The following is a 21,260-nucleotide window of genomic DNA, read 5'->3' on the forward strand; positions in this document are numbered from 1 at the left end:
CACTAGTCTGGCTGGCTTTAAATGCCTGCTTGTTTCACTACTGCCACTGCTCCTGTTGTTCGGCATGCTACTAGTCATCCCTCTGCTACCACACTGCTGGTATCTATTCCCCAGCCCCCTGCATGTCAGCACCACTCTCCCTCACCTACCGCCCCCCTTTTTCTACCTACTGTTGCCATCTCCTCTCTCTTATGCCTGTCTCCACTGTTTCACTGCCATGTGGACTGCTTGCCGACCCCTCCTCTCAACCAACCAGATTTTTTGTGATTCCCTCTCTTTGCAGCAGAATTTCCCCCACTCTTGATCAGTTGCAGTTTGTGCAGGAGGTCCCAAGAGGTATGTATGCAACAACCACCTTTGGTCCAGTGCAATCTATGTGTGTACCTCAATCATACTCCTTACATGTGGTTCTCTCGGAGGAATAACTCCACACAGGTTGTGCCACAAAGGAGAAGTTCAAAGAGACTGCAATCATTCCCCTCCCCACACACATCTCTAAGATTGGGCTCAATTCTGCCTTACACCTTGGCACCTCATACATAGCAGAGGCGATGCTGATGGGACAAGGTATTTTCATGGGCTGTCTCACCTTCATGGAGGCAGCATAGGAGCTTGTCAATAACTCCCTTGTGATGTCCACAAAGGGGATCATCTAGATGGTTCCTTGGCATAGTAGCTTCACATTCTCCACCTTTAGGTCTCAACACAAGTTCCCCAAGTACCCTCTCATTCTCCTCTTCCTAAGCCGTGCAGTAGAGAACCATCATTTGGTGGAGGACATCTGTCAACTTTTTTGGCACTGTGCTTCCAACATTGTTTGCAAATGTAGTGATAGAAGCAAGGAGCCAAAGGTATGAGTAGCAATGGCAGATGTTAAGAAAATACCCAAAATATGGAGATTGGAGCCGATAAATCCCTAATCAGTCAGCAGATCCTTCCCATGGGGCAGCCTATGCAATGTCTCTAATACTACACTTTCAAACATCAAGCTGCAAAGTGAACGTGGGTGCAAGCCCGCTCAGTAGGAACCCACTCACTAGAAAAAACATGTTACATCCTTGGACATCCAGGATGGGCACCTACAACATTGGTCACAACCTTGGGCCATGAATGGATTAGAGTGGAAAACTAAGGGCACTTTAGGGTTAGGAAATTGAATAATATAAATAAGACTCGAGGCCCATTTGCACACATTCATTGTGTGATCGCTACTCTTGGACTCTAGGCCAATGGCTATTATATCTATACACTAGGACGGCGTGGATTGGTGGTATCAAACACCAACTCTTGGGATATGAGCATAGCCCTATATGCTATTGGCTCCAAGCTCAAGGGTGAGCCCATTTGGCTTTATGGCTGGGCGGTAAGTCTGATGTCCATTCCCTTGTAGTCTATGTTGGGGATGCTAGAAAACCCATCAACATAGCCTTGCTTGACTTGGGGGCATGTGGGTCATTCCCATCCATTGGCATGCAGCTTTTTAAGGCTTGCCAAGGTGCCATGCCTTACGATTATGCATAATACTTTCAGTTAAGCTATTGAGTTGTCTCAACCTTGACTGGGGTTGACCCAAGTTGCCTCGTTTGACTTCGGGCCATGTGGGTCAACCCAATCCATCACCACACATCCTTTTCGGCCTAGTAGGTGTTACCAAAATGAGAAATGAGCTTAATGACTTAGTTCAAATTCACGAAGAATTTTATTTTAAATTAATTTTAATTCTAATACTCCTAGCTCTTCTCATGATGACCCTTGCACCACTAGTAAAGGATTTGACATTGAACATGCAATGGACAAGTGTACAAGCTATGTGGTGCAAGAGCAAGGAAAAGTAACAAGGTGCAATGTGAAACTTTTATTAAATTTGAAGTTTACATCTTAGAATTCAGTTACATTGAAAGCTTCGCCCAATAGCAGCTCATTTAGAACACTTGAGTTATCAAGCAAGCCTTGAGTTTAAGTTTGGTCTAATAAAAAACTCACTTATTGTCCAATGAACAACTCACTTATAATTAACGATCGAGTTTGGTCCAATAATAGCTCACTTATGGTTAATGAGCAAGTCATTAATTAGTTCTTCATTAAAAACAAGATTGGATTAAGAAGCAACTGGTTACTCACTTAAAAGATTGATATTTGGGGCTGCTATTCTCTTGTTTAAGTAGCCTAAGTTTGGAGAGAACCATTTCTTGTCTTCTTTGGTGCAAAATTATAAGTTTTAGCCGTGGAATATACCCTAATAGCATGAATGTAGTGTGGAAAACAACTAATCTTCTCCTCTTGGCATTGGTAATCCATTAGGTCACTTTGTAACTCCATTTAGAGTAAGGTATGTTGCTGGTTTTTATATAAACATAAGAAAAATAGGTGATTATACCACTACAAGCTGAGATCTTCTCTTCTTTGAGATCAAACCTGCAAATTCCTCACTGTACCATGGAGAACATAACTTTCATAAGCAACTACACGGCCATCCTACATTAAAACAACCCTAGTGCTATTTCCACATGCATCACACTACGCAACAAATGACTTCTTGAGATTACGCAACACAAGCACAGGATCCGAAGTCATTTTGCCTTTCAATGTATCAAATGCTGAAGTTTCCACTGTTGTCCATCTAAAAGGCACATTCTTCTTCTGCAATGCATGCAACAGAGAGGCAATTTCAGCAAGGTTCCATACATACTTTCTGTAGTACGAACAAAGTTCCATAAAGCTATGAATCTCATGAACATTCCTGAGATGTGGCCATGAATGAATTGCCTCAACTTTTATAAGATCCATACGAAAGCTATCAGCTCATACAATGTGCCCCAAAAAGTAGATCTCATTCAAAAAGAATTCACTTTTCTTATCATTTATCAACAATTGATGCTTACACAACTCATTGAATACTATTGCAAAGTACTTCCAATACTCGGTCTCATTCTTCGAAAAGACAATTACGTCATTGAAGAAAGTATTCACAAATGGCCTATGCCGCCAAAAAATGTGATCCATTATTCTATGGAATGTGGCAAGAGCATTAGTAAGCACAAATGGCATGACAAGAAACTCATATAAACCAAAAGATGTTCAAAAAGTTGTCTTAGATACATCTTCAAGCCTAATCCGAATCTGATAATATCCATTTTTCAAATCTATATGGCTGAATATGGCTGCCCCCTGCAATCTATCCAAGATGTCATCGATCCTAGGGATTGAAAATTTGTTCTTTACTGTGACTTTATTCAACGCGTGATAATTAGTACACATGTGCCATGACCTATCCTTTTTCTACACTAGAAGCACTGGTGAACAAAATGGAGATGAGTTGGGCTAAATCAACCCTTTCTCTAACAACTCATTTACCTAAATCATAATCTCCTCTCGTTGGGTTGCACTAACTCTATAAGGTAGCTTGTTAGGAGGGCTACTACTAGGGATCAAATCTATGCCATGATCCTCAAGTCTTTCAGGCGGTACTTGCCCCGAAAGTGAGTGAGAAAAATAATCAACATACATTTTTAGAAATGACATGCGATTTTTATCCAATGAAGTCACATTTTCAACATTTTCATTATCACTTTTATCTTTAGTGAAAACCAAGTTGAAAGATGATTTTTCATTTCTTTGGAAATGACAGAAGCAGATACAAGAGAGAGAGAGATTCCCCTTTGAATTTTACATCGAAAATATAAACTTTGCCTCTATAATAAAGCGTCACAATTTTATCATGAGTATCAACAACTGCATGCACATGATGATACCAAGGCATCCCAAGCAAAACATCACATTTTTTCAAAGGTGCAATAAAAAACTCTTCGCTATCCACTTAGCTTTGAATTGCAAATGAAGCCTTCCAATGATAGGAGTGACGGACTCACATGGCCCTTGCATGCCATGCCAATCTTAACCATGGGCCCCATCTCATCCTCTCTGATGCCTAGACGGCCGAACAACCATATGTCAATAGAGATAAAGTTTGATCATAGTCTTGAATCAAGGAAGATAAGTGCATCCCGATCTCTAATTTTGTTGCTCTACAAAGCTCAATGCTATCATCATTCCATTGATCTGCCACTATAACAAATACTAAACTAGTTGAGGTTTTGTCATTCTTTCTCTTGCTATCATTCTTATCAACTTGCTATTTATTAGGACTATAACAAACCTTTTGTATATAAATTGTTACCAAGATATACTGGCTCAATCATTCCAAATTAATTTGATGCTCGTATACTTTAAAAGGCGATTTACATTATTTGAGTGTTTCAAAATATGATTAAGTACTCATCTTTCTATTTAAGGGTGGCCAATGGCCAAAATACCTTATGATTATACTTGGATCGTCATTAATGAGATGCCCAAGAGAAATTAAAAGTTTGGTCGGGCGGTCAGATTGACCAAAAAGCTCAAATGACTAAGACTTTTACACTCAAATAGTCACAATGACTAAAAGCCATATAATGAGTGGTTTCAGAAAGTGAAACTAGATGCTCATGATTGAAGAAACAAACCATGAACTGGTGAACCTATATAATGAAGCTCTCTAGAAGTTAAATTTGACGGCTCCTAAGATTTAGGAGGTTACTATTTTTTGAAGTTGCTCAAATGAAAATTTTGTTCACATCAAAGGCTCTGAAATTTTGCAAGGAACAATTTTGTCTTTAGTAACTATCTCAAATTCTTAATCATTTAAGAGTTTTTTAGAGTATACACTTGTTAATTTCAGCAAACAATTGTCATTTATAACCTCTACTTTTCACTTTTGAGTGCCCAAGTCCCACACCTACATATTGGAGGTTTCTCTATTTATTTGTAATAAGCTCTCATGCTGAAATTTCAGCCGCATGCTTTGTACTCTTCTATCTATCTCTCATCCAAGAAGTACTTTCTACTTAGTTTGATCTAATCCAAGAACTAAAGAAGAAAATCAGGTTGTTGTATGGAGTTTGCAAAAATTAGGATTTGAAAACCCTAATTTTCAAAATTGCAACAAATTAGCCCTTTTGTATATGGTTCATGCACTCCGTGCATGTGGTTTGTTTCGATAAAATTCCTGTAAAGGAAGAGGGGCTAGTTCCCCTCTTAATGTGATGTCCACTCTTTTTCTTTTCTCTCTCTCTCCCTCTCTATCTTCTAATTTTCATGGTGATAATTAATCAAGTTGGTTAAGTTCAAAGTATTGTCATTCTCACGTTCTTCCCCGCACTTACATTGGTATCTGAGCAAGGACTTCTTCTTTGCAAAAACTTTTATGGAGACAAGATCTTTGGGTCCAACTTTCTACTATGTTAAGAAACAAAGAGAAGAATTTTGGTGAATAACCAGAAGGTTCCCAACACTCTATCTATATGCTTCTTTGATTATGAGAAGATACAAAGATACAAGGAGTTAAAACATTCAAGCTTTGATGGAGAGAAGGACTGAAGCACGGGCTGAAGTAAAGTTCTTTGAAGATTTCCTTATTGAGAAGACTCTTGAGACATATGACATTACGATTGTGAAGGCCTATCTCAACATAAAAGGTATCAATGTTATTGATGCAATTAATTCTATGAGAGATAATACATCACCTATCATTCAAGGATCCACCCAAGCGCTAACTTCAAAGTCTCATCATACACAAGATGTCTCCTCTTGTCCCAAGAATCCCTCCATGGAGAACTCAGAAGGGTAAGGAGAAAGTCAAAGAGCCAACTATTTCCATGGTAGCTAAATCTTCAAGGATGCTTTTAGCAAAGGAAAACAATGCTAAAAGAGACTCCAAGCCTGGAGAGAAGAGCATCAAGTTTGATATTTTCTATGGTAATAGAGATTCTCAGAAAGCTATATCTTTTACTAGACAATTTGATACTACTTTTGGTGATGGTTAAAATGCATCTCAAGGATGTTGCTTTCAATTGGTAGCTCAAAGATGTTCAAGAGGGAACGTAACCCAAGTCTTGGAAGAAGGAGTGTAGGCCGTATCGGAGGGCTGTAAACAAGTGTCAAATGGATGGAGACAATGTCAGGCAGCCTCGGCTGAGATGTTCTCTGCAAAAGGGCTATGGCAACAAAGCTAGAGTGCCTAACACCTATAAAAACAGGATTGGCTGAATGGAAGGGCAAGCTTTCTATTTATAGAAACCAATTAGGGTTTACATGTGGGACATTGAAACTCTCTCAAACCGCTCCTGGTTTAAAGGAATGGTTAAAACTCATTAATTTACTTAAGTTTTAGGGCTGTTTAATTAAAGCTAATGGTAATTTAGCTCAACAATGCCACCTTGCAAAATTTGGAAGACACTATGAAATTGCCACCATAGTGTTGCATCAATCTATTGCATAATATGAGTGTGTTTTGGTATTTAGAAAGGTTTCAAACTTCATGGACGGTCCACCTTCTTTGTAGTCTTTTGGCTTTTCCTAAGATGTTAAACTATAATAAGAAAGAGACTTCAAGAGACTTCCAAATGTATGTTCTAGCATTTTGTGCATCTCACCTATGTACCTATTCCCAAATTCACATACATTCCTCTATGCATTCTGGGCTGCATGCCTCCACGTATTTGTGTGCATACCTTCCTACATCCCAAATGGTTCTCCAGTGCCAAAGTTGCCTTGCATGCCCATGCCTTCCTGCAAAGCACCTCCTTGAGGCAACCCTCCAGCCATGGCCTAAAAGACAAGGCCATGCATTCAAACTGGAAACTTTTCTGGAAAAGGATCATGTGACCCACTAGGTGCACGAAAGCAATGGAGAATGTTGAGAATACCGTCAAAGAAAATGCAGAATGGATAGATGTGGCAAAAAAGAACAAAGGAATGCATGGCAACAAAGTGGAAGTCATGAATGCCACCTTGGAAGAAGAGGCAAAAAGGCGGGTACGCGCACTCCACGTAAGAGTGGTTGGACTAGACGAGAAAAGCTCCCCAATTGAAGATGCTACAGCTCTTGCCACCAAAATTGGAGCTACAAATGTACCCATCATTGGGGCTTGGCGAGTCGGGAAGGCTGACACAAAAACAAACGTCCTCATCTTGAAGTTTGGAGACCTGGAAAAGAAGAGAGCCTTCCTCTCTAAGAGGATCGCTCTCAAAGGAGAAAAGATCTACCTAGATGAAGACCTCACCCCAGCCCAGTTAGCCCACAGGAGGGAAAATATGCCACGTGTTCTAGAGGCACGGAAAGCAGGTAAATGGGCTGTATACAGAGATGGAAGAGTCATCATCACAGAGAAAAGGACGGCATGACGGTGCGCGGCCTATGAGACCCTGAAGTTCACACTCTGGAATTGCAATGGCTCCCTTAAGACAGATGTAGGTTATTTTGAGGATACTTTCAAAGGTATAGACATTGCTATGTATACTAAGACACATCAATGTAAAGACAGCCGTTTACCTGATGTATATGGATATAGATGGGAAAGTGTATATCGCCCTCAGCCTAGACGGCCTGGAGGGACGAGGGGATCAGGAGGTGTGGCAATTCTATTTAGAGAAGAGCTCCGAGATACAGTCCAAGTGGTACATAGAGATGTAGAGGCAAGATACATGTGGATCAGGTTACGTACAAGCAGAACTCGCGACATGTATATTGCCATATGCTATTTTCCCCCTGCATACTCTAAGTTTGCCCCTAAAGAGGCATCCCCGTATACACCATTATATGAGGACATAATGGGATACATGAGAATTGGGGATGTTCTACTAGCAGGAGACTTTAATGCACGCACAGGAAACAACCAATCTGCTTTCTTTGACACTAGTGATGAGATGTTCAGAGATATTGCATTAGATGAAGTGGGATTAGTTAGATCAGCCCAAGATAGAGAGATAACAGAATATGGAACACACCTACTGGCACTGGGAAGTGCACATGGTTTGGCCATCCTTAACGGGCTAACACAGTGGCCAAGATCTAATGGCTTCACATGTTGGAATAACAAGAAGGGGTCAAGCACAGTGGACTATTTGATTGGATCACCCAACTTGCTACCTGACATAAAAAGTTTTGAAATCTCGGACAGACCAATTGGATTAGTAGCAGACCATGCTATTCTAGCTTTCACAATGCAATATGGGCATATACATGAAGCACAGTCACATATACCAAAATTACCACGCTATGATTTTGTGGAAGCGACCTCACACATATACAGCATTACTGTGCAAGATGCATTGAGGGAGCTAGACACACAGGCCTCTCTGGATGAGTTTACAGGACAGTTGGCCGAGATAATACACACTTCAGCAGCATACGCTTTCCCACACACTACACCGTCAGATAAACCTCCACGAGGTAATGCTCCACAGAATGGCTGGTATGATGATGAGTGCAGAGAGACACGAGCACATTTTCAGCGAGAGCTGGCACTTGGTATATGCACCCATAAGCATGCTCGAACACTCTTCAGACGGTTGGTACGCAAAAAGAAGCAGGAATACCTGAGCAGACTAGAAACAGAAATGTATTCCATGTTCTTGGGGCAGGACAGCAAGAGAGCATGGAAAAAGATGCATGAGAGCCAGCCACCCCTACAAATTACTAGACTGGATGATTGGCATGGATATGCTTGCACACTCTATGATATCCCTGGCCAAGAGCCTATGCCACTCCCCTCAACCTCACGACCAGCAAATTGCAGATTTTTCACAGAAAAAAAAGTGAGGAATGCCATATGGAAGCTGAAAAATGGAAGAGCCCAAGACCATGAGGGTTTAGTGGCTGAACACTTCACGCATGCCTGTGATATTCTGGCACCAACGCTGGCTCACATCTTTAATAGGGCAGTTTGTGAGGGATTTCCAACCTGTTGGTCAGACCATATTATTGTGCCGCTCTTTAAGAGTGGAGACCCCGCGCTACCTAGTAACTACCGAACTATCATGATTGGACACATGCTGGCCAAGATATATGGCTCTATCGTGGAACAAGCGTTGAGTGAATGGGCCGAGATGCATGGCCTGAGATCAAAAGGCCAGGCTGGCTTCAGGAGGGGATATACAACTCTAGACCATATCTTTACGTTGAGGGCAATCATTGAAGAAGGCAAGGCATTCAAGAAAAAGATCTATTGCTGTTTTGTGGACTTTCGCAAGGCCTTTGACACAGTGCCACGTGCTAGACTCATGAAAAGAATGCAAAACATTGATGTGCCCGTAGAGATACAGTGGAGTATCTATGCCCTATATGAGACAGTGACAGGCAGAGTACGAACACCTGAGGGCATCTCAGATACAGTCAATAGCACCATTGGGGTGAAACAAGGCTGTCCACTTTCACCGACACTTTTTGGGCTGTATATAGATGAAATTTCAGAATATGTGGATAGGACGGGTGGGGCCGGAGCCAGCCTAGCTGGAGTGCTGATACCATTACTGCTTTATGCCGATGATATTGTACTTATATCTGACTCACCTGAGGGACTAAATAGACACTTGGATGCATTATCAGCTTTTTGCAGAGATAGAGATCTTAAGGTGAACCTTGGGAAAACTAAAGTTATGGTATTTAACACTTCAGCTGCTTGGGTGACAAGAGCTGAGCACCAGTTTACTTTTGACGGAGAGCCAGTGGAGATGGTTAGGCAGTATGTTTATTTGGGGGTCACATTGAAGGGACCACAGTTCTCTTGGAGAGAGACATCAGAGGCTCGTTTGGCAAAAGCATATGCAGCCTTAGGGGCATTGGAGAGGCAATGTGCTCATATACAATTTCATGAGCCGCGCACCAAACTGTGGCTTTTTGACACCTTGGTTACACCCACACTCCTATATGGGGCAGCTATTTGGGGTCCGAGTCTGTTTCACACGAGGAGACAGCCTTTGGGAGACCAGGATGGACCAGAGAAGGAATACTATGATGGATGGGAGCATATGGAAAGACCACTGGTCATGATGATCTCACGCATGATACGAGCGAAGAGCTCGACCCCACATGAGATTATCAGAGCTGAGTTGGGGGCATCACCCATGGTGGCTGAGGCCTTGGTTCAGGCAGTGACTTTCATACATAGACTATGGGAGCTCCCCCAAGATAGATACCCACGGCTAGCCCTGGCCTCCTCTAGACAACTAGCAGCAGACGGTGACAGACACTGTTGGTATGCTCAGATGAGTACATGGATGCGTCTACATGGTCTGCAGATTGACAGACTACCCCCCTTTGACTATAGCCTGGATTGCCCTACACTTGACCTAAGCCGATCAGAGCTAAACCATGTGATCAGAGCAGACATACTGAAGTTAGATACGGAGAAGACCTGGATCCGACCCCCCTCGCCCCATGGCACGAGGATGGCACACTACCAGACCCACTTCCTCCAGGTATCTGAGGATGGTTTCATCACCCGACCCAATTACATGGACACACAGCTGCCTCATGGACTACGCACAGCTATTGGTCAAATCCGCACCTCATCCCACCACCTGAGGATTGAGACAGGCAGATGGGAGGGTATACAGACAGAAGAACGCATATGCCCACTATGCGACAGAGAGCCAGAGACAAAGGAACACTACATCTGCCGATGCATTGTATATTACGACATACGAGGTAGATACCACTGTCTGTTTCGAGAGGGTTTTGGACCCCTGAGACGGATCATGCAGTATGAGGATCAGAGATGCTTGGGATTTTTCCTCTTGGAGCTCCAGAGGCGCAGAGCAACAATTCTACGGAGTAGGAGGCCCCCACAGCTCGGCTCACATAGACAGAGAGCAGTCATTGACTTTTTCATGGATACACGACAGAGTATGGCAGATACCACTACTACTGCCACACAGCCTACAGGAGTACATCATCATTGGACCTCATCTTCTGTAGGTGTCCCTTTGGATAGAGCAGTGGCACTTAGCCGGTCTAGGCGCCCACGTCCACCCGGACGAAGGCCTAGACATCCACACCACAGACAAATTAAAGCCATCATTGAGCGCCACAGGAGACAGATGCCAAGACGCCTTAGCTATGCAGAGATACACCTCCCTAGAGAACAGACATATCATTGATGGAGAGTTTTCCTTTCTCTACTCTCACTTTCAGATCATTGACATGTTTCCCTTTTATGGGACACTATTTCATTTCCTTTTCAGTCTTATAGGCATGTTTTTCATCTTTTTTCTCGTTCTAGATGAGAAACACACCATCATTGTATGTACTGCTTTGGTCTCATAGGCCACATTGGCCTTTTAGAGACGTTAATATACTCTCTCTCTCTCTCTCTCTCTCTCTCTCTCTCTCTCTCTCAGGCCTCTTTATCCGTCATTGGCACCATTACTCGTGAGAAGTACGAGGCCTTCAATTTGCATGCTATCCATGTGAAGAGGGACACAAAGAAGTCCAAATCCCACCATTGGACATGCCAGTATTGCGGGAAGCGCTATACAAGTGGTGCAACTCGGCTTCTCCAACATCTTTCTAAGACGAGGGGGCAAGTTGCTCCATGCAAGGAGATCCCTCAAAACATTGCGGAGGAGATTCTCGCCAAGATGAGAGGGGAATCCACAAGAGGAGGAAGTGGCTTATCGGTACCAACTCCTATGCCTACTAACGAGGAAGCATCCAACGTGGGCATATTTTCAACTGATGCGGGAGAGGCCTCTACCATTGGTGGTGGGGGCTCCACATCCGCATCCAGCTCCGGTAAAAGACAAAGAGTGGAGGCTCATGCGGTGCCAAAGAGACAATCGTCCCTCTCTCAAGCTCCCGGTCATGTGCGTGGATCGGTTGCCTTTCTTAGAGAAAGACGACGACTTGCAGACATTGAAATTGCACGCATGGTGATTGAGTGCAACCTTGCATTCAATGTCCTAAAGCAAGAGCAATGGAAGAAGATGGTTAAAGCCATTGTCAATGTGGGTCCATGTGAAGGATGGACCGGTGTCACATACAACGACATGAGAATGAGAAAGATTGATGAAGAGAAGGAGAGGATTGATAGAGCCCTTGATCCTATTCAGGCCGCATGGATAAAATATGGTTGCTCTATTCTCATCAACGGATGGAGTGATCATAAGAAACGGGGCATCATCAACATACTCGTCTCATGTCCACTCGGCACTTACTTTTTGTGGGCTGTAGAGACCGGCAAGAGGGGGAGAAAAACGACGGGCGCATTCATCTACCGCCACATTTGACAGGCCATCATTAAGGTATACATTGCAATTTGCGTTTTAAATTTGTTTCACTTTCTTTTATTATGATAATATCATGATTCATAATTGAAATTTGATTTATACATAACTTGTACTTTGTGAATTGTGGTTCTAGGTGGGCCCCTCAAATGTGGTGCCAGTTGTTACCGACAATGCATCGAATTGTCGGCGTGGGCCGTTTGCTTGAGGCCGAGTTCCCTACAATTGTGTGGACTCCATGTGCAAGTCATTGTTTAGACTTGCTCATGGGGGACATTGGGAAGCTCAAGTAGGTGAAGAGGGTGGTCCGCAAAGCTACATCAATTGTCACATTCTTCACGGTAAAGGTAAAGGTGCTTATGATGTATCGTAAGCATAGCACACTGGAGTTGAAGAAGCCTTCTTCAACTCGCTTTGCTTACATGTGGTTATTGTTGGAGCGCCTTTATGAGGTGGGGTCTGCCTTGCGCCAGACAATGGTGTCTACTCTATGGAATGAGTGGGATGAGCATGACACAGAGGAGGCCAAAGCCATGCAACGCTTGTGCTTTGATGAGCAGTTTTGGCAAAAAGTCCGTGCCATTGTCATTGTCGTGACTCCCTTTTATAGGATATTACGTATGAGTGATTGCGAGGGGTCTACCATGGGCCTTCTCGTTCACTTCTTTAGAGCGGCATTGGCGGAGGCACGTGCTTGTACAATGATCACAGAGACAGCGTGCACATGTTTTAGAGATAGCAGAGAGGAGATGGGCGTAGATGCATAAGCCCATCCATGGTTTTGCCGTATTGGTACATCCGGCTTACAAGTCACCGGTGGTCATGGATGATAAAGAGTTCCGTTCAGACCAGCTTGCTTATTTGACTTGTGTGGTTCCTATGGATGACCACAATGCAGTGCTAGAGGAGCTAGGATGCTATGCTATGCAGATCAGAGAGGGCATGTGGCTTTCGCTTCTCTCACTTTTTGGAGGAGAGAGTTGCTTGTGAAGCCTTTATTTTGGTGGAAAAACTTTGGATACGCACTGGAGACCCTTCAATCCTTAGCCATGAGGGTCCTTACCGAGGATTGCTCTTCGGGTGCATGTGAGAGAAACTGGAGTGCCTATTCTCTCAGTCACACAAAGATTCGTAATCGGCTTAGCACACGACAGTTAGAGCGGCTAGTTTATTGCCGCACTAACTTACGCATGATGAGGGCTATGATGAGCATGGGTAGTCCGAAGCAGGTAAAGTTTAAACACTTCACCATAACATTTAAAATTTGTTGTTTTAACTTTTAAACTTTGAACTTTGAAGTTTAAACTTTATACTTTACAATTTAGACTTTAGCATTTACAATGATCAATCCTACGTGCATCACTACGTTGTATAGGTAAATGTTGATATATTCAAGTTGACGGGCGACACTCTTCCGAGTATACATAAGTAGGTGAGCGAGGAGGAGGAGATGATTTTTGCAGAGCTCTATAGAGAGCTTATAGCAGGAGATACTCGTGATACTCACAGTCAGCGTGCTCGTGGGTGAGGAGTTTGAGTAGATGGTAGCAGGGGCATGGTCATTCGACGCCCTCCATTATTGAGAAGGGGTGGTTCGAGTGGCTTGCAAACATATGTAAGGCGGGGCTCTAGTAGCTCACATCCTGTACCTCATGATGACATCCCCCCCTTGCCTACACAGCTGCCACCTAGGGAGCCATCATTTGATGATGATGGTAACCTCATCAGTGAGGATGAGTATATGTGTGTCTCATCATCGGATGCCGAGGAGTCATCTTCAGACTCTCTTGATGAGCACTCAGATGGTTCTGATGATGATGATGATGATAATGATAGTAATGCCTCATCATAGATTCATATGACATAGGTCTTTCTTTTTTTTGTATCAGATATACTAGACTGTAGTTGTATCGCATGTTTGCGTAGCGGCTAGCCCATGCGACCGCGATGGTCACCCTCATGTATTCATCTTATTCTGTAATGAAATGGCTATTTTCACTTTAAATATGTATTCTATGATCTATCATTTAATGATTTATGATTTTTGTTATTTAAAAAAGCATCTTAATTTTTTTCTTACTAATATCGTACTGTACCTTATAAAATCATAAGGTACCAATTAGTACCGTATTTTATCATACCGTACCGTATCGTACCTTTCCTACTTGACAACTATGGTCTCACCAATGCTCCTGCAACCTTTAATAGAATGATGGAAAGAATCTTTCGAGTACATCAAAAGTTTAGAAGTACTTTGTTTAATGATATTTTGGTTCATCCAAAAGATGAAGAAAAGCATAAGCAATATTTGAAAATAGTATTTTCAAGAACTCCCTATCACCAGGTGGTGATAATTTTTGCAGTTTCTTTTCTTTTTCTTTTTTTTTTCAAGTAAAATGTGGCTGATTATATTACTCAAAAAACTGATTACAACAGAGTGCTCATGCTCAATAGACTAGTTGGAGCAGATGCAAAGTCACCAATACATCATATATAGAAGCCTCTCAAGGCAGTCTGGGGGGGATGGGGGCAAGCAGCCATTTTGGGGGGGAGGGGGGGGGGGGGGGAGGGAGGGGGAGTATATCGCCAACTAGGACTGCCTGCCTGCATCACGAAGAATAGACCTTGGCCGCCCCAAGTGTGCATGAAGTGACCTCGGAGCTCCTGACTCGCCCTGCACCTGGTTCCATCGGCTGCGAAGGGAGTGGATGATGGAGGTCCAAAGCTCTGCTAAGGTCGCATGTACTGAAAGTCTCTCTCTGTCGAAGGCCTCCTGACACCGCGCCTTCCAGATATGCCATCCAATAAGACTTCCTATGATCTCCCATACCTCCGAGCGGTTTGCTGTGGGCTCTGGTACCTGGCGTATGGGTAGAGCCTCCAAACTAACCACTGCACACAACCCTGCCTCAATAATGAATATCGTGTTCTGCATCCCGGCCTCATACAAAAGGTGACAGCCCTGGCTGACTGCCTACCAACAAAAAGCTCCCCATGAGATACATCCAAGGTTGGGTCCTATACGGCGAAGGATACGGCATGCTCCTCTCCACACAAGCTGCGCCTTCTCACTTGACCAAAGGCAGTACTTTGGGGTTCCAGAGGCTGCTGTGTGCAGCGCTTACAACCTCCCTCCTCCTGCATCTGGGCAAGCCAACTTCCCACCGCCAAGTCTCCATGTGCCACCAGCCATAAGAAGCACGACACCCTCCTTGACCTCCAGCTATTCCATAGGTGGCGCAAGAAGGTCCGTCAGAAGGGCTCCATGATGCTGTGCTCTGCCCAATGTCTGCTATGTGACGGCGCCCAGTCTATATCCTCTTGCATCAGTACATGTCTGCCTATCCTAGCACTGTACTCTACGAACCTGGGTGGCTTCTTGGCGACCGCAGAGGCCGGCCATAGCCACTCTCCTGGATCCCACTCTAGCTCATCAAGTGGTCTACCCTCCCAGATCCAAAGGCGCCATTCCCTGAGCTCCTTCCAAAAAACATAGGGGTCCAGTCACCATGTCTTCCCCTGAAGGCCCACCATCCGAAATCAATGTAGTCATCTTAACTACAAGAGAGAAAATCTCATCAAAGTCAATTCCATGCTCCTGTTTGTACCCCTTTGCAACCAATCTTGCTTTGTACTTTGGTGAGGAACCAGAAGTAACCATCTTGTAAACCCATTTGCATGGAAGTATTTTCTGCCCTTTAGGCAACTGCACCAAGTCCCAAGTGTTATTTTTCTCAAGAGATTCCATCTCTGACAACATGGCTTTATCCCATTTCTTGTTGTCCTATCTGTCCATTGCTTCCTTGAAGTAAGACGGTTCACCACAGTCTATCAACATGACATAATCAGCCACATTGTTTGCACCACGAACCAATTTGTCAAGTTGTCTAGTAGCCCTAGACGATCTCCTAACCCAATAGTCATTGTTTGCTGGCTGTTCCTGCAAATTTCCATTTTCAGCATGTTGTCTTGGCATTTCAGCTTGCAAATCAGCATTAACAACCGCAGCGATTGATTCTCGTGCCAAAAAGATTACTATCCAACATAAAGGAAAGCTACTCACACTTGATGTAAAGTCGAAAGGTGAATCTGTCTCTGTTGTATCTGCAACTGCCATTTCCAAAGTAATGAAAAATCATCTTTCAGCGTACTTGGTTTTTACTAAGGATAAAGATGATAGTGAGAATGTTGAAAACATGTCTAAGTTAGAGAAGGATCGCATGTCATTTCTGAAAATGTATGCTAATTGCTTCTCTCAATCACTTCCAGGGCAGCTACCACCTGAAAGGCCAGAAGATCATGGCATAGATTTTATCCCTGGAAGTAGCCCACCTAATAAGCCACCCTACAGAGTTGGTGCAGCCCAACAAGAGTAGATTATGAGTCAAGTAAATGAGCTGTTAGAAAAATGGTTGATTCAGCCTAGCTCATCTCCTTTTTGTTCTCCAATGCTTTTGGTGTAGAAAAAGAATGGTTCGTGACGTATGTGCATTGATTATCGTGCTCTGAACAAGATCACACTAAAGAATCATTTTCCGCTTTCTCGGATCGATGATGTTATGGATAGATTGCAAGGGGCAGCCATATTTAGCAGTATAGATTTGAAAAGTAGGTATCATTAGATACGCATTAGACCAGAAGATGTGCCTAAGATAGCTTTTAGGACATCTTTTGGATTGTATGAGTTTCTTGTTATACCTTTTGGACTTACGAATGCTCCTGCCACTTTTAATCAGATGATGAATCGTATCTTCAGGCCACATAGAGGATTTGTGGGCACTTTCTTTGATGACATGATTGTCTATTCAAAGAACGAGGCAGAGCATAGAAAACACTTGGATATTGTGTTCAATGAACTGTGTGACCATAGGCTGGTTATCAATTACAAGAAACGTGAATTCTTCTTGCATGAAATCCACTTTTTGGGGCATGTTGTATCGGCTGATAGTATTTGTATGGACCCTGCAAAGGTTGAAGCAATACGATTATGGCCACCTTTGAGGAACCTATATGAGATCTGCAACTTCTTGGGTTTATGTTCTTACTATAGGAAGTATATACGCGGGTTTGCTGAAATTGCATCTTCATTGCATGCCTTGCAGAAGAAGGATATGCCATTTAGATGGACAGCAGTGGAAATTTCAGCATTTGAAAAGTTGAAGAAAAATATGACTTCAGATCATGTGCTTGTGTTGCCCGATCTAAGAAAGTCGTTCATAGTTCAATGTGATGCATGTGAAACAGCATTGAGGCTGTTCTTATGCAAGACGGCCAAGTTGTGGCTTATGAGAGCCGAATTCTCCACGGTGTATAAAAGAATTTGCAGGTCTATGAGAAAGAGCTCTTGGCCGTAATTCATGCACTGTCTATGTGGAAACATTATTTGTTGGGGGCTGATTTTACAGTGCAGACAAACCATCAAACTTTGAAATACTTTCTGACACAAACAAAGTTATCAGAGAAGCATATGAGATGGGCAAATTTTCTCTCTATGTTTCATTTTTAGATTGTACATATTGATGGTAAAAAGAATGTTGTTTTTGATGCACTATCACGTAAGCCACAAATTTCAGCTGTCAGTATGGTTTATCACACTGAGTTGGATGCCATGAAAGAGCGATATGTTGCTGATTCAGATTTTGCTAATGTTTATGATCAGCTTTGCAATGGCCAAAGGAATGGACGCTTTGTGCTAAGAGATGGATTTCTGATGATGCATGGATGATTGTGTGTCATAAAGCAATTAAGGCCCAGAGTTATCACTGAAAGTCATGCTCCTCCGTATGCAGGACACAGAGGTATTGATGCCACAGTCAAGGCAGTGGAGCATTTCTTTTATTGGCCAGCTTTGAGTCATGATGCAGAACAATTTGTTAAGACATGCATCGTATGCCAGAAGGTAAAGCATGATAGGCAAAAAATGCCGGGTTTGTTACAGCCCTTGCCTATTCCAAATGGGCCTTGGCAGAGCATTGCAATGGACTTTTTTTTAAAGCTTCCTAAGACACCTACAAGGAATGATGGGATATAGACTATCATTTGCAGGTTTAGCAAACAAGCCCATTTCATTTCGGTGAGGAAGAAAATAAAGGTTGATCATATGTCACGATTGTTTTTGCAGTACATCTTTAAGTATCATGGTATGACATAGTCGATCATTAGTGATTGAGACCCCCGGATGACCAGTTTATTTTAGAAGGGCTTGTTTAAAAATATGGGTACCACGCTGAAATTCTCATCATCCTTACATTTGCAAACAGATGGTCAGTCTAAGGAAGCAAATTCCATAGTGTTAGATCTTTTGAGGTGCTATGTTTCAGACCACAAGACACAGTGGGAGCAGTATTTGCCCTTGGTTGAGTTTGCTTACAACAATACAGTGCATAGTTCTACGGGCAAAGCTCCATTTGAGGTGGTTGAGGGTGGCAAGAAGGTACCACGTATTCTGCAAACTAAGAATAAGATCTTTGAGGTTGATCGTTGTGTGGAAAACTTGGATGTAGCCTATGCAAAGATAAAATATGCACTTCAGAGATCGCAAGAAAAGCAAAAGAGGGCAACTGATCGCCATAGACGTACTTTGTAATTTGTAGAGGGTGATTATGAATTGCTGCATCTTGAAAAGGCAAGGTTGAAAAAGATAAAAGGAAGAGAAAGACTGTATTTGAAGTTGAGTATGAGATACTATGGGCCCTTCTAGGTGTTGGAGAAGATCAACGATGTGGCATATCAGCTGAAATTACCTCCATATTGGCGGATACACAATGCCTTTCATGTCAATTTGTTGAGGCCTTTTCATGGTGATGTGCCAAAGGATATGTCTGCTGAAATTCAGCTTGAGGTTGAGGAGCTAGATAAGATTTTGGTACCTTAGCGAATTTTGGCACATAAGGAAAGAAAGGTCAAAGGTAAAGTTTCCAAGAGATAAATGGTGAAATTTCAAAATTATTCACCAATGGATGCCAAATGGATGGAAGAGGATGACTTAGTAGACCATCCTCAGTTGTTACAACTTTAGCTAGATGCCTTTCAGTTGGAGCCGACTTTAGTTTGGGCTCCGTCAGGTTCAGCAAAGCAAGGGTCCGGAGTATTGCCTAATACTCAAGGGGGAGGTAGCATTGTTGAGAAACCCTTCACTCTTCACTCGCAGTTTGCGTTTTTGTGTTTCTGCGTTTTGCGTTTAGGGTTTGCAGCCCCAAAAAGGAGCGCCATCCTAGACTGACTATGCTTATTTATAGGCCACTCTCTCATTCATTCCTCACAGTTGATTCATTCAGTCCGTCACCACTTCTTTCCAGCCTCTCCACTACCCTCGCACCCCTTCAAGAGGACATTGCGGTTCATGGTTCGTGGCTATCTTCATCATCTTCCTTGTGCTACGGCACCCTTGTTCCCTTGTATCACATTCACTTCATGATTCAGATCTTCATCATTCCATTCATCAGAGTTTCTTCTCTCTTCTCTTCTCTTCTCCATGTTTGCCGAGTTCACTCCGTGTTTCTCCCCGCAAACCCTACTTTCTCGCTAGTACGTCATCTTTTGACATGGTATCAGAGTTGGATCTGCTCAAACAACGACAAAGATCCTTCACTCCAGCGAAGGCAAAGACGTGGCAGATTCAGCATCCACTTCTCTTCTTCTTCTTCCACCGCACCAAAATCTCGTTTTTGCAGGTTTCAGGTGATTTCAGCTTGCTGCTCACACTCCTTTCGCGGAGAACATCGCAATCAACTGTCTCTTGCTGTCATCTACAGTCTAGCACTTGTTTCCAGCCTTCCATCCGCAATTTGTAGCTGTTTACAGCAGAGCGACTGTTGCTTATCACTCTCCGTTCAAAAAACAATTTCGTTTTTGTAGATTTCAGGTATTTCACCTTACTGCCCATACCCCGAACGCGGAGGACATCACGGTCCAAGCTAGCCATTGCTGTCTACAATAGTCTGGTGCCTGTTTCCAGCCTACCACACACTGCTCAGAGCTGATTTCAGTATACTGATTGCTACTGCTCTCTCCTCCTCATCAAAGAAGACAAAGACCGGCGGCAGGTTCGGCATCAACATTTGATTTCTCTATCATTTCTATTGTGCATTGGGAGATATCCTTTTTTTCCCTCCCACCCTCCCTTATTCAGTTTACCACACCGGTACCATGGCGTCTCCCCCGATAGATTTCTCTTCTACTGGGTGTTTCTACTGCGGCACGAACGGCCATCCCACCGTAGGCTGTCGACATCGACCTTTGCTCCCCACCCCTCCGAAGTATATGCGTCTTCCACTACGCACTCCTGCCACCTCTCCTTTCTAGGCCACGAAGATCGTTCTGCATCGGCTATCAAAGTATTATGCTCAAGGCAATAAGACGCACCCGACACGCACTAAGTCCTTTTGAGCACACAGAGGCTCTAAGACCTTATGAGGCGATAAGCCCTCCTGGAGACCACTCCCCTATGTGGAGGTTTTCTTCACCCACTTCCGGGTACAGTGGCTTCCACGGCCCATGTTAACCCTCAAACGAACGAAGGTGGAAAATCTAGAAAAGCTAAAGCAGAAGACAAAGACAAAGGCCAAGGCAAAGATAAACGGAAGACAAAGACGCACAAGGAGAAGAGTCCTAAATAAGGGAGAAAGGCGCACAAGGAAAAGCGCAAGTCAAACTTTTGTAAAAAAGCGCAAGCGCATCATGGTTTAATTCAAGGAGCGCCGGGCTCTCACCCATGCAATTTGTAAATGTAGACGGGCGATGGAAAGGAATCTAGGAAGATAGAAGGACAATAGGAAAAAGGGCCTAGGCTACGGCCGACCATGTAAAAAAGAGGAAAAGGGGATGACCGCCCAAAAGGGATTTAGGGTTTTGTATATAAAGTTGAAAGTGCGTTCGGGTCGGTAGAATCAGATACCCGATTCAGTGTCCGATTTTGAGAATCGGACGTTCGGACAACCGTCCGATTAGACCAACCCGTTCGATTTTGGGACTCGGACCACTCGGACCAACCTGTCTAATCGGACGCCTTGTCCGATCGAGGAAATCGGACCCACCCCTGTCCGAATCGTAGAATCGGACCAGTCCAGAATCGGACCACCTTGTCCGATCCGATTCCTAGAATCGGACCACTTTGAAAATCGGACCACTTTTCGATCCGACTCCTAGAATCGGATGTG

At 43.4% G+C, this 21,260-nt stretch overlaps 1 protein-coding gene and 1 pseudogene across 3 annotated transcripts in view; one reads left to right on the forward strand and one right to left on the reverse strand.

The window, feature by feature from the left end:
• LOC148017142 (magnesium transporter MRS2-1-like) overlaps positions 1-21,260 on the reverse strand; it is a 64,515-nt gene that overhangs the window by 11,611 nt on the left and 31,644 nt on the right. The window lies entirely within an intron of this gene.
• LOC148017143 (uncharacterized) lies at positions 11,122-20,166 on the forward strand (annotated as a pseudogene).

The sequence above is a fragment of the Lygodium microphyllum genome, chromosome 22, assembly GCF_053477565.2.
Source record: "Lygodium microphyllum isolate KBCC chromosome 22, Lygodium_microphyllum_v1.1.10, whole genome shotgun sequence".
Taxonomy (NCBI): Eukaryota; Viridiplantae; Streptophyta; class Polypodiopsida; order Schizaeales; family Lygodiaceae; genus Lygodium; species Lygodium microphyllum.